This window comes from Rana temporaria, chromosome 1, assembly GCF_905171775.1.
Source record: "Rana temporaria chromosome 1, aRanTem1.1, whole genome shotgun sequence".
NCBI classification, from domain to species: Eukaryota; Metazoa; Chordata; class Amphibia; order Anura; family Ranidae; genus Rana; species Rana temporaria.
The window spans coordinates 548852003-548867349 of record NC_053489.1 but is presented as its reverse complement, the minus strand read 5'-3'; the positions used below and the strand labels follow the sequence as shown (position 1 = coordinate 548867349).

General features: G+C 40.3%; 1 long non-coding RNA gene across 1 annotated transcript in view; it reads left to right on the top strand.

Annotated features, from left to right (window-relative positions):
- LOC120920955 overlaps positions 1-615 on the top strand; it is a 68446-nt gene extending 67831 nt beyond the window's left edge. The window contains exon 2 of the long non-coding RNA XR_005744811.1: positions 286-615. This is a non-coding gene — a long non-coding RNA (uncharacterized LOC120920955). The remainder of the gene's footprint in view (positions 1-285) is intronic.
- Positions 616-15347: the final 14732 nt, after the last annotated feature.

The following is a 15347-nucleotide window of genomic DNA, read 5'->3' as shown; positions in this document are numbered from 1 at the left end:
GCATGGATGAAGGTGACTATGTTTGATATGATTGGAAAATGTTCCCTTCTGCAACAACACAACTTTTCATATAAAGACATGATTGAAAATTGAAAATGTCAAAGTTATGAACCACCCACTACCCAGAAAGGCTTCATTGTGTTTGTAGTTATTAAAGGGGGCACAACAATTTGGGCCCACTTTCCTTGGATTGCGGCCACCCCAAGCCATTTTTCCTTTAATAGTGTATATTGACATTTGTTTTATTGTAAATGTAATTGATACACTGTCTCTTTAAATATGCAGATAAGGAAACCAACTTCACCCAATCAGGATTCCTGGAAGTTTCTGGAAAACTTGGGAAGCACTATGTATGGGCTGCAGGATTCGGGAATTTCCTGCAGTTGGCAAAATAGCAGCAAAAGAGCGCCCTCTCACCCTATCACAAGTGCTTTTTGTGGTTGGATCATCCCAGATTTCTGGGGGGACAATTTGTTATTCAATGGTAATATGTGGTTAAAGCTGCTTGAGTTCTGATAACTAATAACTTATAATTAAAGTTGTAATAAAATATTGGTTATTGTTTGTTTGAATATAATATGTAAAAATTAAAGTGCTACAGCCATTTCTTGCCAAGCATTTGTCTTATGTTTTATTTATTGGTTCTATTTGGGGAACAGTATGGTTGGGGTGATTGTGGTCTGCCATCCCAATGGTTTCCTGGAAGGACAACTAAATTATATGTGTTGCCATGTCTGCAGTGGTATCTCACCAAGCTCCGCAGCTCATCAAAATATGAGAACTAAAAATGCTCTAATGACAGGGCCCAAAACTTTGTTAAACAGAAAGCATCTCCATCAGCCACATCCAGCATCTGATTTCAAGTTCAATTTTTTTTAATAAAGCATTGTATATCAAAAACTATTGGCATTTTTTTTTTTTTAAAGTTAAGCTCAGTTTTCTCTATTTTAACACCTTTTTTTGCAATCAATTGATAAACTCAGTTTATACATTGTAAATTGATTAATACAAATTGTTCATAAACCTTCAATGGGAGGACTCCACTGCCTGCCTCATTTTGTATATACAAACGAGTGATATTCCAGCTGCATGTAAGTGAAATGGCTGCAATAAATCTTTTTATTTACTTAAACAAGATTACGCTATGTGGCCACTTTTCTTTCCTATCTCCTTCAAACTTGACATCATTTGAGAAACCAGTTCGGGGACCCAATTCTACACCACAGGTCTTGCCATATTCCAACCATCGCTTATTAGAGGTTATGATGTCCACCTAAACCACAATCCTTTCATCTACCACTGGTGATTGTACTCTATATAAGCCTGTTTTGACTTTCGGCGACGTGTGTCCACTTAAGTCCATTTGCTCTGGTAAGCCTGCATTTCTTCTGGTGGCGGGTTATTATCACACATGGAATAAGTCACGAATTGATGTTCTGATATTTTTTCACTCATTCACTTGGTGGAATTACATCACATAAGGACTTTATTATATATTTCTTCTGTTATTCAACATCCAGTTGATGCACATTTTTGCTCATTATAAATGTTTCTTGTAGTTTATTCGAATGACATATTTACTCGTAAAAATTATTTCAATGTTTTTGTTATGGTTGACATTGTATAAGCGCTACACATATATATATATATATATATATATATATATATATATATATATATATATCATAAACCTTCATAACTTCCCTTTAATGGATGTTTTTATTTTATTACAAAAAAAAAACAAAAAGAAACGTTAACACCCAAAGGCTACCTCCCAAAACTTTATTTAATGTATGAAACAGTATTGCAGGGTAAACATGTGGAGAACACAGTTGCCTTCTTCGCTCCCTTTTCCCCCCCCCCCCCCCCCCCCTTGAAGTCATCCTCTAAAATCCATAACCAAACCCTACCATAAAAAAAGACAACTCACAGCCACTAATCCCCTGACCCCCAATGGCATGCTATCTAGAGCCTCCTCTGGGAGCTGGGACAACACGGCTGTGACCACCATCATGGACAATTTCCTCAGATGGTACCCCTGAAAAGTGCACCTGCAACCTACCAATCAATTCAATAGGGGGGGCAAATGGGATGATCCTTCAGAACCCTGCCCGGAGAACTCTACACCTTAAAACCACAATGGACAAATGTAATGAGCACCTCCGTTCCAGGTATACCTAGGAATCTATCCCCAACGTTTTTATTCTACAGTGTACTTAACGAAAAATTGTAAGCATTAAATTCAAGATCAAATTTAGTGTTTGTTACAGAAGTAAATATGTTTAACGGCATTGCAGGGTTTGGCTTTAAACCCAAAACCAAAAATGTAATATATTGCAGCTTACCAATTCTTAACCTTTTTTCTCTCTGTTTTCACCTAGTGATCTGGCCAGTAACACATCTCCTGTATTACGAGTGTCCCCACTCTGGATGAAGGAGAACAGGGTCACCTTTGGACAGCAGCATTGTCAGTCTGAGTAGTGTTAGATGTACTAGCAGATTTCGATTCAAATTGAAGCCAAACTCCAGCTAACAGTTTTTACAGCAAATGTTTTTTTTTTCCTTTTTAGATAAAGTTTTTACATAAATTAAAGCGGAGGTTTACCCGAATTCTTTTTTTTAAAAGCCAGCAGCTACAAACACTGCAGCTGCTGACTTTTAAAAAATGGACAATTACCCGTCCAGCGCGCCCGCGATGTCAGCAGCCGAGGCTCCCTACTAAGCATGCGCAAGTAGCGTGGTGCGCCCTCACTGGTCCCCGCTCTCTACTGGGACCAGTGTGTTTCCCAGGAGACAGCAGGGGTGGGAAGTGGCGTGACTCCCACGGGAGTCTGTGCCCCAAAGTGGGTGCAAATACCTGTCGAAAAGGTGCCAAATGTGATACCGGGGGGGGGGGGGGTTCAAAAAGCGTAAGTTCTATTTTTGGGTGGAACTCTGCTTTAATAAATACAGATAATTGTATGCACCCCTTCAGTAGTAAATGATTTTTCTCATCCCTGTAACTGCTACATCGGCAGGAGAGCCTGTTCTTTTAAAAAAACAACAGACTTTCTGAGATCACCAGGAAATAATAAGGGAAATAAAAAACTAAACTATTGCAGCCATCACATCTAAGAATTGGTAAGCAGCAATATCAAAAATGATTGCTTTTGGGTTTAATACTAATTTAGTCCTTCTACTGGTATAGATATCATAAAAGAACTCTGAAGAATAGGAAATGGAAGAATTAAACATGCAGTAATTTAGGCAGATGTAATACTATCAGTAAATACATCAGAAAAGTGGACTGAATGGTGAAGTGGGAGGGAAAGCATGCACAGTTTGGAGTTCCCTTTGTTATGTTTCAAATATATTTGGAGGATAGCGCCTACTGTTATTTTGTGCACAGTCCGTCCGCCCACCCATATTTAGATAAATAGTGCACAGTAGATCAAAGTGTAAAGTTACTGGGATAAAAAAAAATAATTTGATAAAACCTTCAATAAAAACTTCATAATAGATAAAAAATAAGAAAATGTTAGTTTTCCGTAAAAGCTGTTTTGGCAGAGAGTACTTGAAACAATCACTAGTAGACAATATGACAGATCGAGAGAAAACATTCCAGAGTAGAGATGCAGCATCATAGAAGAAGTCTTGGATGTAAGAAATGTATGTGATAAGCTGAGGAGGATGTGGTCCATTATTTGTAAATTTAAGTGCACATTTTAAACTGGGACAAGGAATAAGATAGGAAGTTATGACTAAAGCAGCCCATAGATGAGTCTTTTTTTTTTTTTATTCAACCAGCTGTTTGAGTTTGCGGATGGGGGAATCATCCTCGCTGAGCTGCATTCTAACAGTGGAGAGACTTCCCTGCCATCAGAATACACTGATCAGTACTGCTGTCTACAGCTGGTGGCCTTGATCAAGCTGAGAAAATCCGACAGGCTGGTTGTACAGAAGTCAATCATCAAATCGACTTCTGTACAACCAGTCTGCCCATACATGGATCAAAATTCAGCTGGTTCCTGGCTGAATTTTGATCCATGTGTGGCTGACTTTTGTCATGTAGTGGCCACAAAGCATGGATTGTTTTTTATTTCTGCATTATGAATCAATAAAGTGAATTAGGAAAAAGCTGGTGAGTGCTGGGTTAGCAGTTCACGTTGGGCTGGACATTTGCCATTGAAAACTATAGACCACAGCAGCTCCGAATGCAGGGTGACGTGGTGCTGTCTGTCAGTAAATAAGATAGGAATCATTAATAAATGCATTGCAAGTAGACTGGAATTTGAATGAACTAGATCAGTTTGGCTTATTACATTTGCCAAAGAATAACATGTTAAATTCAACTCTATCTTGTAATGGTCTACTACAGTACAGTGACTTCTGATTGGCTGCTGTAGGTAATTCTGCAGTTAGCACTTTTTTTTTGCTTGCACTGTTTATTGAGTATAGCCATATGTTGCTTATTTTAGAATCTTAACAATATCAGCATTTTTTTCTCCAGAGATTCTGGATACACTGACAGATGAGCAGAAAGCTATAGAAGGAAATAATAAAGAGCAAACAAATGTGAACCTCAAATCCAAAAATATTCATTGTAAAGTCTAATAGGTACACTTAAACAAATTGTAAAGTAGTATTTTCATTCAGAACATTTGCACTTTACACCTTGCTTTTCTGTTGTGTACATGAAGAAATGCTCACCTATTCCATATTATGCCAATGCTACCGATCAGATTATCTAATTACTCTCATTATTGCTTGTGTAAAGAAAACTGCTCAGTTCTGCTGACAATACATTGGGGTTGAAATTAAATTTTGCAAAGTAAATGTCCAGTGAGCTTAATTAATAGGGTGAAACTTTGTCCACTTTAATCTTTCATCCATATGCAAGAAAAATCCATAAAAAATCACTCTGAAGAGAAGCAGATTTGGGGGACAGGTTTCATAGAGAGGAGGAGCCTGCAGGAGCGAGGAATAAGATAAGTAAAACAGTTTTTTAAGGTACTCTAGACAAAAAAAATAGCGTGTATCCCTTGCAATGCGAGGAAACCCCACTGCAAAAATAGTTTGGTAATTTCTCCAGAATTCAACTCATGTTTAACTAGTAACTGGTCTGGTCTTTACTACTTAAAGTGGACCTTTAGTCTGAAAATTGCAGGTATAGCTATAAAAAAACAAGAAGTGCCTATACTGTTTAAAAAACAGTTACACACTCTCTCACCTTGCTCTGCACATGCTCAGTTGCTCTCTATTTTTAGGCACTGCTGAGTTTGTGGGGGCCGATCCCTAAAGTGGAATTAAACCCTCCTATTCTTTACAGTCAAGGAAACTGCTTCTGTTTGATCTGAAACTGCCACAATGCTGCACATGTAACCAGTTATGACACCAGCCATTTGCTGGTTTGACAGTTTGGTTAAGGACACAAGCAAATATGACAGTTAGCAATCCCGGCATTCCAGAAATGTAATTGTTTTTTTTAAACCGTTATATCGATGGAATTAAATTAAACAATGTGATAAGTGTGGCGCCAACCGCGTGATAAAACTGTGGAATGTAATTATGTATGTGCAGCTGCCCCTTTAAGTGGATGGCCAACCTTCATACCACAATATAAATAAAAAAGTTACGTGCTACTATACCACTTCAATATTTCATATAGATGAGAATCAATATACATATAGAAACATAAATCCATAAAAATCTTAATTCATCAAAGTATATAAAAAAGTCCCATAGGAAATATATATGTATACAGTCCTTTTCAAAATCCTACCGTCACTGCGCATAAAAGTGTGAGGTGTTTAAATCTCCTTCCATTAGCGCTCCACCACAGTGCGTACAAAATGCACACTCACCAACCATAAATATTTAGCACGCCTCATTCCAGGAATGTAACTGTTTTTTGAAACCGTTATATCAATGAGTTTAGTTCCAGTTTATGATTTACTACTGTTCAGGGTGCTCTGGGCTTCAGCAAAATGGCAGCCTCCAGCAAGAAGAAACAGGAACAATGCGGGAGGCAATTTACAGCACATACTAAGTCTGTATGTTCCTTGCTAAAGAACATACATTTTTATCAAGTTGTTATAGGTAAAGTTCCTCTTTAAAATTTACCTCAGTGTGTTATAGAATGGTAGGAGCACCTGGTAACAAAATACTATATTTCTCATAAGTGGAGTATAAGAATTATATCATTTTATGTGTGCTAGATTCTTTTCATGTTCTGCCAACATTTTCTTCTAGTTGGGATTTTTATAACTTAACATAAAAAAAAATCTGTGACATTTGCTACAGATTGACAATAAATGTAACATAAATAGAATAGCATTAAGGAAGGGCATCCTCTATCTAATTATTCTCTTACCATGTCGGTTCTCAAATAAACATTTATAGTTAAAGTGGTTTTAAAGGCTCAAGATTTTTTACCTTCATGCTTTTTATACAAGGTAAAAAAACTTTCTGTGTACAGTGGTGCCCTCAACCCCCCCCCCCCCCTCCAAAACTTACCTCATCTCCTCTCGATCCAGCAAGAGCTGAGCTTCTCCCAGGTCTCTCATTCCTCATTGGCTGAAACAGCAGCGGGAGCCATTGGCTCTTGTTACTGTGAATCATAGCCAGTGAGCCAATGGGGAGAGAGTGGGGGCAGAAGCGAGTCACAGTTCTGTGTGTCTTATGGCTGTATAGAGAGGGGCTCGGGAGCGAGTAATTGAGGGCACTTGCTTTTGGGGGCACTGGCTGAAGAGGAGTAGCCAGGAGCGCCGGACCCAAAAAGAGGAGGACCGTGGCTGCTCTGTGCAAAACCACAGAGCAGATAAGCATGACATGTTAGTTATTTAAAAAAAACTTTAATATGTATGTATTTAAAGTATATTCTGCTACATGATACATTTTGATGGACACTCCTCCTTTCTTCATACATAATAAAATAAAATCGTAGGTGAGCCTCTCATAGATTCATCTAACCAATTTAAAAAAAATTCAATTCATTTGATTGCTTAAAGCAATAACAGATTGCAGGGCTGGCATAATTTGTGTGTATATATATATATATATATATATATATATATATATATATCATGTATTTTGAATGTATACAAATATTTGTAACTATGCCTGTTTGTACTAAAGGGGCAATAAACACTGGGGTAGATTCAGAGAGAAGATACGACGGCGTATCTCCAGATACGCCGTCGTATCTCTGAGTCCGAGCGGTCGTATATATGCGCCTGATTCATAGAATCAGTTACGCATAGATTTCCCTAAGATCCGACCGGCCTAAATGTTTTACACCGTCGTTTCTTAAGCTGCATATTTACGCTGGCCGCTAGGTGGCTCTTTCATAAATTTACGTGAGGAATATGCTAATGAGCTAGATACGCCGATTCAGAAACGTACGTTTCCGGCCGGTGCATTATTTTACGTCGTTTGCGTTAGGCTTTTTTCAGCGTATAGTTACCTCTGCTATATGAGGCGTATCCTATGTTAAGTATGGGCGTCGTTCCCGCGTCGACTTTTGAAAATTTTACGTCGTTTGCGTAAGTCGTTCGCGAATAGGGCTGGACGTATTTTACGTTCACGTCGAAAGCAATGACGATTTGCGGCGGAATTTCGAGCATGCGCACTGGGATTTTTTCACGAACGGCGCACGCGCCGTTCCTAAAAAACGTCAAGGACACGTGGTCACAGTTAATATACATAAAACACACCCACATCATCCACATTTGGATTAGGCGGGCTTACGCCGACACAGATACGTTACGCCACCGTAACGAAGGGCGCAAGTTGTTTCTGAATAAATTACGGCGGCGTAACGTATCTGAGATACTTTACGCCGGGCGGACAGATAGACCATTCTATCTGAATCTACCCCACTGTATTTATTTTTAGGCCATGTTTTAACGAAATGCCCAGTGTAGCTGTAGCAGAATGAAGTTATACAGTTCCGATTTTGGACACCTGTACAAAACAAGAAGTGCAACTAAAAGGCTGCAGTAAAGTTTATTATAAATTACAATTTCTTAAGATATGTTGACATCCAGGCAAACAGCAAAATAAGCAGGTGAATTACATACAGAATATAAGAGCTGTTTTACCTGCCAACTAATTAGTATATATATTTTTTTAAATATTCTTTATTTATATTTTCCATAAGGACATTCAAATAAACACAAAAACAAACACAAAAACAAAGGGGGCATACAAATAGTTCATTGCAATATTTCCCCTTATTTATACACTCATATACATCTCATTCCTCATCCATTCTCGTAATTAACTTGCCCGTTCTGTCTATATCTTCCAGTATCGGCAGGCTATGATCTATGCCCTCCTTATTGAGACTCTAAATGTCCCTCCAATTCTTATTGATCATATTCTTTAAATATTGGATTGCTACCTACTCATCCCTTTTCTCTATACCCCCCTATCCACCCCCCCCCCAAGCCTCCCCTTTCCACAAAAAAATTAATAACAATTCTTCTGAATATACAAATGTATTCCATGCCCTCCAAGTTTCATTATACTGTTTTTTTCTATCTTGGGCCGAGAGCACCAAGTCCTCTATGGCCCCCACATTTCTAACCCTATTGAGCCATTCTACAATTGAGGGTGGCCTAGGGTTTTTCCAATTTCGAGCAATACCTGCCTTGGCTTCATTGATCAGATGGCAGATGACCGAGTTTTTATATGTCTTTGTTGGAATCTGTGAAAGATGTAACAGGAAAAAAAGCAGGATCATCCAATACTGGATAGGGTGCACATTTTTGGGAGACCCTTTGTACATCTAACCAATAATTCCTGATCTTAGGGCATGTCCAAAATATATGGAACAATGTTCCCTGTTCCTTATTACATCGCCAACACTAATCTGACATTTCAGGGAAATACCTGCCTAGTCTCGCCGGTGTATAATACCACCTATTTAAGAGTTTGTAGTTTAGTTCCTGAGTATTTATTTCAGTTCCAATTTGATGAGATGAGGAGAGATGACACAGCCGCTGCACACCTCACCTGGTCCGAGTGATTGGCAAGTAAACGCAGCCTCAGCTTGAGTTATCCAAGCCGCGCCCCCAATGTGTTTTGCCCTGCCCCCGGGGCTTAATCATGAAGGTCCATGGAGATCATAACCTAGATGAGGGGTGGGGCAAAATGTGTTGGGGGCGTGGCTTGGATGAATGCTATTCACTCGGACTGGGTGAGGTCATCATGTCACCCCATCTCTACATTGTGCTCGGGGTCGAGATCAATGATGGCGAACCTTGGCACCCCAGATATTTTGGATCTACATTTCCCATGATGCTCCACTTCTACTACACTGCAGAGTGCATGAGCATCATGGGAAATGTAGTTCTAAAACATCTGTGGTGCCAAGGTTTGCCATCACTTGTCTAGATGAACTTCTCCCCCACTAGCAAGTGGCACCCAATATATTGGACTTGTATAGCCTGAGCAGGGTCCCTAAGCATAGATCGAGGGTCACAGTTCAATCTTGATATTTACATAACCCTTCCACACATCATAGAGAGCCCAGAGACCTGAATGTTCTCTACTGCAGCTAAGTAATACAATTGGGTCTTGTGTGTCCCTCACCCTGTGACTGGACAGTGAAAGATAAAGAATCACTCTTATAATCTCAGCTCTTTGTCACTTTGCTCTTTCCTTGCTAACGCATATACACTGCAACACAACCAATTGACTACTTGTACTACTTCTTCCTCTCCCTGTCTGGGCTCTGCTGTACAGTGGATTGGCAGATCTTTTCCTGATCCCATGACAATAATGAAATGTTGGCTTTCTGTATAGAAGACAAGGGTCACCGGGACAAACAGTGAGGATGAATTTGCTCAGTGGGGACACAGAAAACAATAAAACCTGATAGGGGTTTTAACCATTTATCACTCCATTAAAAACTTAAAAAAAAGTTTTGACTTTACATACACTGCAAGTATCAGATACAATGATATAAAAATATAAAAAAATTACCTACTCCAAAAAAAAACTGTGGCATTAAAGAATCCTGTGTTTTGTCATGACTTCTCTTTCCAGCAATTCTAGCGGAATAGGAAGTAAAACCCTGTTGTGCTAATTCACGTACAGTTGGTAGACTAATAAATAAAAGGTCCGACATGGATCAAAAGCCATTAAATACATTTAAACATCATGATTAAATTGCAACACATCAATGAAAGGTCAAATACGAAAGAAGGAAAACAAGCATATACTGTATACATTAGTAAATTTATTCCATTCCGTTGTTATTATTTTATATCACTTAGCGGCTCATATGTGACCCATTTTCATTTCCTCATCTCCAAGAATAGTTGAAAAGGGGACATGCTATCAGTTCTAAGACATACAGCATGTCTCGCACCACTTCAAACACAGTCTCAAATCCCATTTATAATAGCAGACTGTGATCTCATTCAATACAACAACTGTTGCAGAGAGAAGAAACACATATGTTTTATGTCCCATCCTTAGGCTGAATGTAGTAGGGGGGATAATAGAACTTTCCTTTTAAAACCTTCCCCCCTGTGTATTCCACACTTAGCTCTGTTTTTGCATGCTTTGTACATAGCACACTTCACACCCTGTAATAATTTTCTGACATTGCAACATCATTTAGCACATAGATTTCAAAAGATTTTTGAACTAGCATACTTTAGAAGGTGAAAATATTTACATAAATACTTCAAGGAATGCAAGTATTACTATCCATTTTTAGAAAATGATTCCAATTTGCCAAAACCAATAGCGAGGACTGGTCAATGAACTAGCAATACAATTAAGCAGTCAGTTGTCTGTATATGTCATATTATCATATACTTCACAAAGTCAAACTCCGATCTGCCCAAGGGCCCCACAGCCAAGCTCCAGTACTGGGCTTCCACTTTGCCTTCCACAGTCCACACCCCTCCGTTCTCATTGGCTGGGGACAAGCTGTGAGCCATTTCCTCAATGGAGAGGAGCACAGGGTGAGAACAGCCCAGGGACTAGGTCAACTTTATCTCAGAAAACGTCATTACGAAACGCGCGTCAGGCGGTGTTGCGCAATACGTCACTTCCGGGGAAGCGCAAGGTGGAACGCAGCTGGAGCGCACGCTGAAAACCACCGCTACAGGCGCCTACTGTTTACCCGGTTCAGCAAGAGTGTTGTATGAGCTTAGCTCGTTTGCACCTGTTTTTTTTTATCTTTGTTTTTATTGCTTTTTATTTTGTTTTGAGACGTTTTTCCATTGTACAGTGCGGTTCTTTCTGACAGCCTCTGGCTGCAATAAATATACTTTTACCAAAGTACTACACTATGGGAGTATCATGGGAGGGATCATTGAAAATTGTGGGACTGGGACGCTAAAGTGGACAGCTAAGATCTGCTGAGGAGAGTTCTGGAGCGGTGTATATCCAGGAAGCCTATACTACATGCCTTATACCCCTGGTGGGGAGCTACATCTGGTGAGTGGGGACCCTTGTGGGGGAGCACCGGGATCACCGCGAATATACTGTGTGTATAGGAGCACCTTCTCCACTGCAAGAACTTTTACTCCAAGTCCTGTCGTCAGAGACAACTGTTTCCTTATATGACCCTTCCATATGGACTAATGCTTGAATCATCTGGAACACTCCACCTTGCATTTCAGGCTGCGTTTCTGACCTCTATATATTAATTTACATTTTTTTTTTTTTTGGTGTTTTGGTTTCCTATGGTATTCACGTATGTCAGGAATTACCTACAGGTATCATACTGACCCTGAAGGTGAGAGAGGGTGTCAGGCCACCTATGGTTGGGGCCACCACGCATACCTGATTTAGGTCCGCCTTTAGGTTCCTGATCACATTATTGATTTTCAAACTTTATTTATGATTGTTGTTACACATATTTTTATTTCACATTTAGAGTTACAGTTTTGTCTACAATATAATTATTCTTATTCAGGAGTTTTCTCTTGATCTCACTACTTATATCTCCGCACCTGGTAAGGTTTCTAGGAGGTAGGGCCTAGGCAGCGCCACCACCCCCATTCTTATATACTTTTTACTTCACCAACTCCTTAGGGGTTTGATTTTAGGGGTGGCAGAAGCCAGTTTACACGTTCCTAAGTGCAGGTTTTATATATATTTTACAACTTTTGCACTGGGGCCCACAAGCTTCAAGCTACGCCTCTGAGCAGGAACATCTGTTCTGGGTCTCCATTCAAAAGTTGGTGTAACTCAACTTTTAGTGGAGGTACGTTTAATGGGCTCTGATCCTCATCAACAAGTCCCATCATTATCTGTCCTTGTTATAGAGAATCTTCATTATGTGGCCTACTCCACACTGCATGGCCACTTTTTCAAACTAAGGACTATTGGGTCATCCTCTTTCCATAATAGAGGAGTTCAACTGTCTCCATACAGCCCCACCTGGTACATCCTGCCCTCCTAATGCCCCCTTTCTTGGTATTGAATGTTGACCCACACAGATCTTCCCCTCTCTTTTTTTTCTTTTATTATACTTTCTGAAGAAATTAAATGTACAGAGAGTGATGAAGGGGCAGCAAAAGACGGACAGTGGTCAGGAGAAGATTTTAGTTATATGCCCCACTTTTTTATTGTACAACCCCCTTGGGTCATGTATGACCAGCCAACCCATATATTTTAGATTATATGATAAACATTCAAATAGAAAATGTTATTTTCTTAGTATTCTAAAAAATATTATTCTCATTTGAGGTAAAAAACACACAAAATAGATGGTGAAATAAGCAGCAGTTTGCTACTCTTCTAGTTCAGACCTGTGTTGCTGTTTCTCAAATTGGGGCCTGGACGTGGTGTAGAAAGTGGAAGCTAAGTATGGTCTCCCCTCTTCCTGGCTCATAACCTCAAGTGCTGGATTTTTCCATGTAACTTTGGTTTTATGTAACTCGGGGGTTATGTAGAGAAGAAGAATCTGTTTGGTTTCAACACATTTTGCATGAACAGTTTCCCAGCACATGCCCATAAAAAGGACCCATCTAACCCTGCTTCTATTTTCATAAGAGAACTCTTATGCTGCATACACACGATCGGAATTTCCGATGGAAAAAGTCATACAGACTTTTTCCATCGGAAATTCCGACCGTGTGTATGCCCCATCAGAATTCCATCTGAGTTTAAATATAGAAAATGTTCTATTTTACTCCGATGGAATTCCGTCGGAATTCCGATGTGCTTTTGGTCGGGCCCACATGCAACATATAACAACAAACACATAGGGATTCCAGCTGAAGACTATGGCCCGGATTCACCTTTGGAGATACGACGACGTATCTCCAGATACGCCGTCGTATCTCTGAGTCTGAGGCGTCGTATCTTGGTGCCTGATTCAAAGAATCAGATACGCCAAAATTTCTCTAAGATACGACCAGCGTAAGTCTCCTACGCCGTCGTACCTTAACTGCATATTTACGCTGGCCACTAGGGGCGTTTTGATTTACGCCTAGAAATATGTAAATCAGCTAGATACACCAATTCACAAACGTACGCCCGGCCGACGCAGTACAGATACGCCGTTTACGTTAGTCTTTTTCCGGCGTAAAGTTACCCCTGCTCTATGAGGCGTAGATGAGGCGTACCAATGTTAGGTATGGACGTCGGAACAGCGTAACATTTTTCCCGTTTTACGTCGTTTGCGTAAGTCGTTCGCGAATAGGGCTGGGCGTCATTTATGTTCACGTCGAAAGCATTGGCTTTTTGCGGGTTAATTTGGAGCATGCGCACTGGGATACTTTCATGGACGGCGCATGCAGCGTTCGTAAAAAGCGTAATTTACGTGGGGTCACAATAAATTTACATAACACACGCCCACATCTTCCACATTTGAATTAGGCGGGCTTACGCCGGCCTATTTACGCTACGCCGCGGCAACTTTGCTTTACTGAATACTGCACTTGCCTGCCAAAGTTGCGGAGGCGTAACGTAAATAGCATACGTTACGCCCGCACAAAGATGCGCTCTCCTACGTGAATCCGGGCCTATTTCTGTGCATGAAGCCAATAACATACTGTAGATGCAAGGATAAGAAAGGGGATAAGGAGGACAGTCAATGAGCACCCAAAGCACGTGTTCTACATCTCTTTTTTTGTTGGTGTTGGAGTGCCTATTCCACTTGCAGTGCAGCTGCCAGATCTGCAGCTTAACTGACCCTTCACTCTGTACAGAATTCACTCCAGACTCCTGAGCTCTTTGCATTATATACTCCTGATGCCTGCACTCTGCACATTGCTCCCTCTTAACCGCTGTGCTCTGTGTATTATATATTCTTGACCCCTGCATTCTGGTGTGTAGTGCACTCCTGATCCCTGCACCCTGTGCAATATGCACCCCTGGCTCCTGCACTTTGTGCGATATTGCACGCCTAAGATTTGTACTATATACACTCTGTTGTGTATTTCGAACTCCAGATTAATGTACTATGTGCTCCAGTACAACACACTTTTGACATCTGCAATCTTTAAAGCTGTATAAAGTCTTTATTCTTTTTTAAATGGTCCCCGATGCAGACTTAGGTAATAATGTATTAGAATGCACTGCATACTAGTACATTATGACAGACTTACCTCCAGACAGAGGCATCCAGCGCTGCGCTAAGTTGTCACTGAATATATTAATGAAGTTCTTCTTGAAGGTAGGCTGCATGCAAAAAAGCATATTTAATGGAAAAGTCATTTTTTTTTTACAAATGATTGTAATGGATCTGTCAGACATTCGCTTGTGGGACAGTAAATTAAAGTACACAATATTGTCAAAATTATTGGGACGCCTGCCTTTACACGCACATGAACTTTAATGGCATCCCAATCCGTAGGGTTCAATATTGCGTTGGCCCACCCTTTGCAGCTATAACAGCTTCAACTCTTATGGGAAGGCTGTCCACAAGGTTTAGGAGTGTGTCTATGGGAATGTTTGGCCATTCTTCCAGAAGCACATTTGTGAGGCCAGGCACTGATGTTAGATGAGAAGGCCTGGCTTGCATTCTCCACTCTAATTCATCCCAAAGGTGTTCTATCGGATTGAGGTCAGGACTCTGTGCAAGTCAGTCAAGTTCCTCCACCACAAACTCACTCATCCATGTCTTTATGGACCTTGCTTTGTGCACTGGTCCAAATCACTGGTTTGGGGATGGCCCCTTCCTGTTCCAACATGACTGCGCACCAGTGCACAATCAAGGTTCATAAAGACATAGATGAGCGAGTTTGGGGTGGAGAAACTTAACTGGCTTGCACTGAGAACTAACCTCCCACAGGCCAGTCAAGTTCCTACACCCCATACTCACTCATCCATGTCTTTATGGACCTTGATTTGTGCACAGATCCAAATAATTTGATTATGGTGTAGGGTTGTTT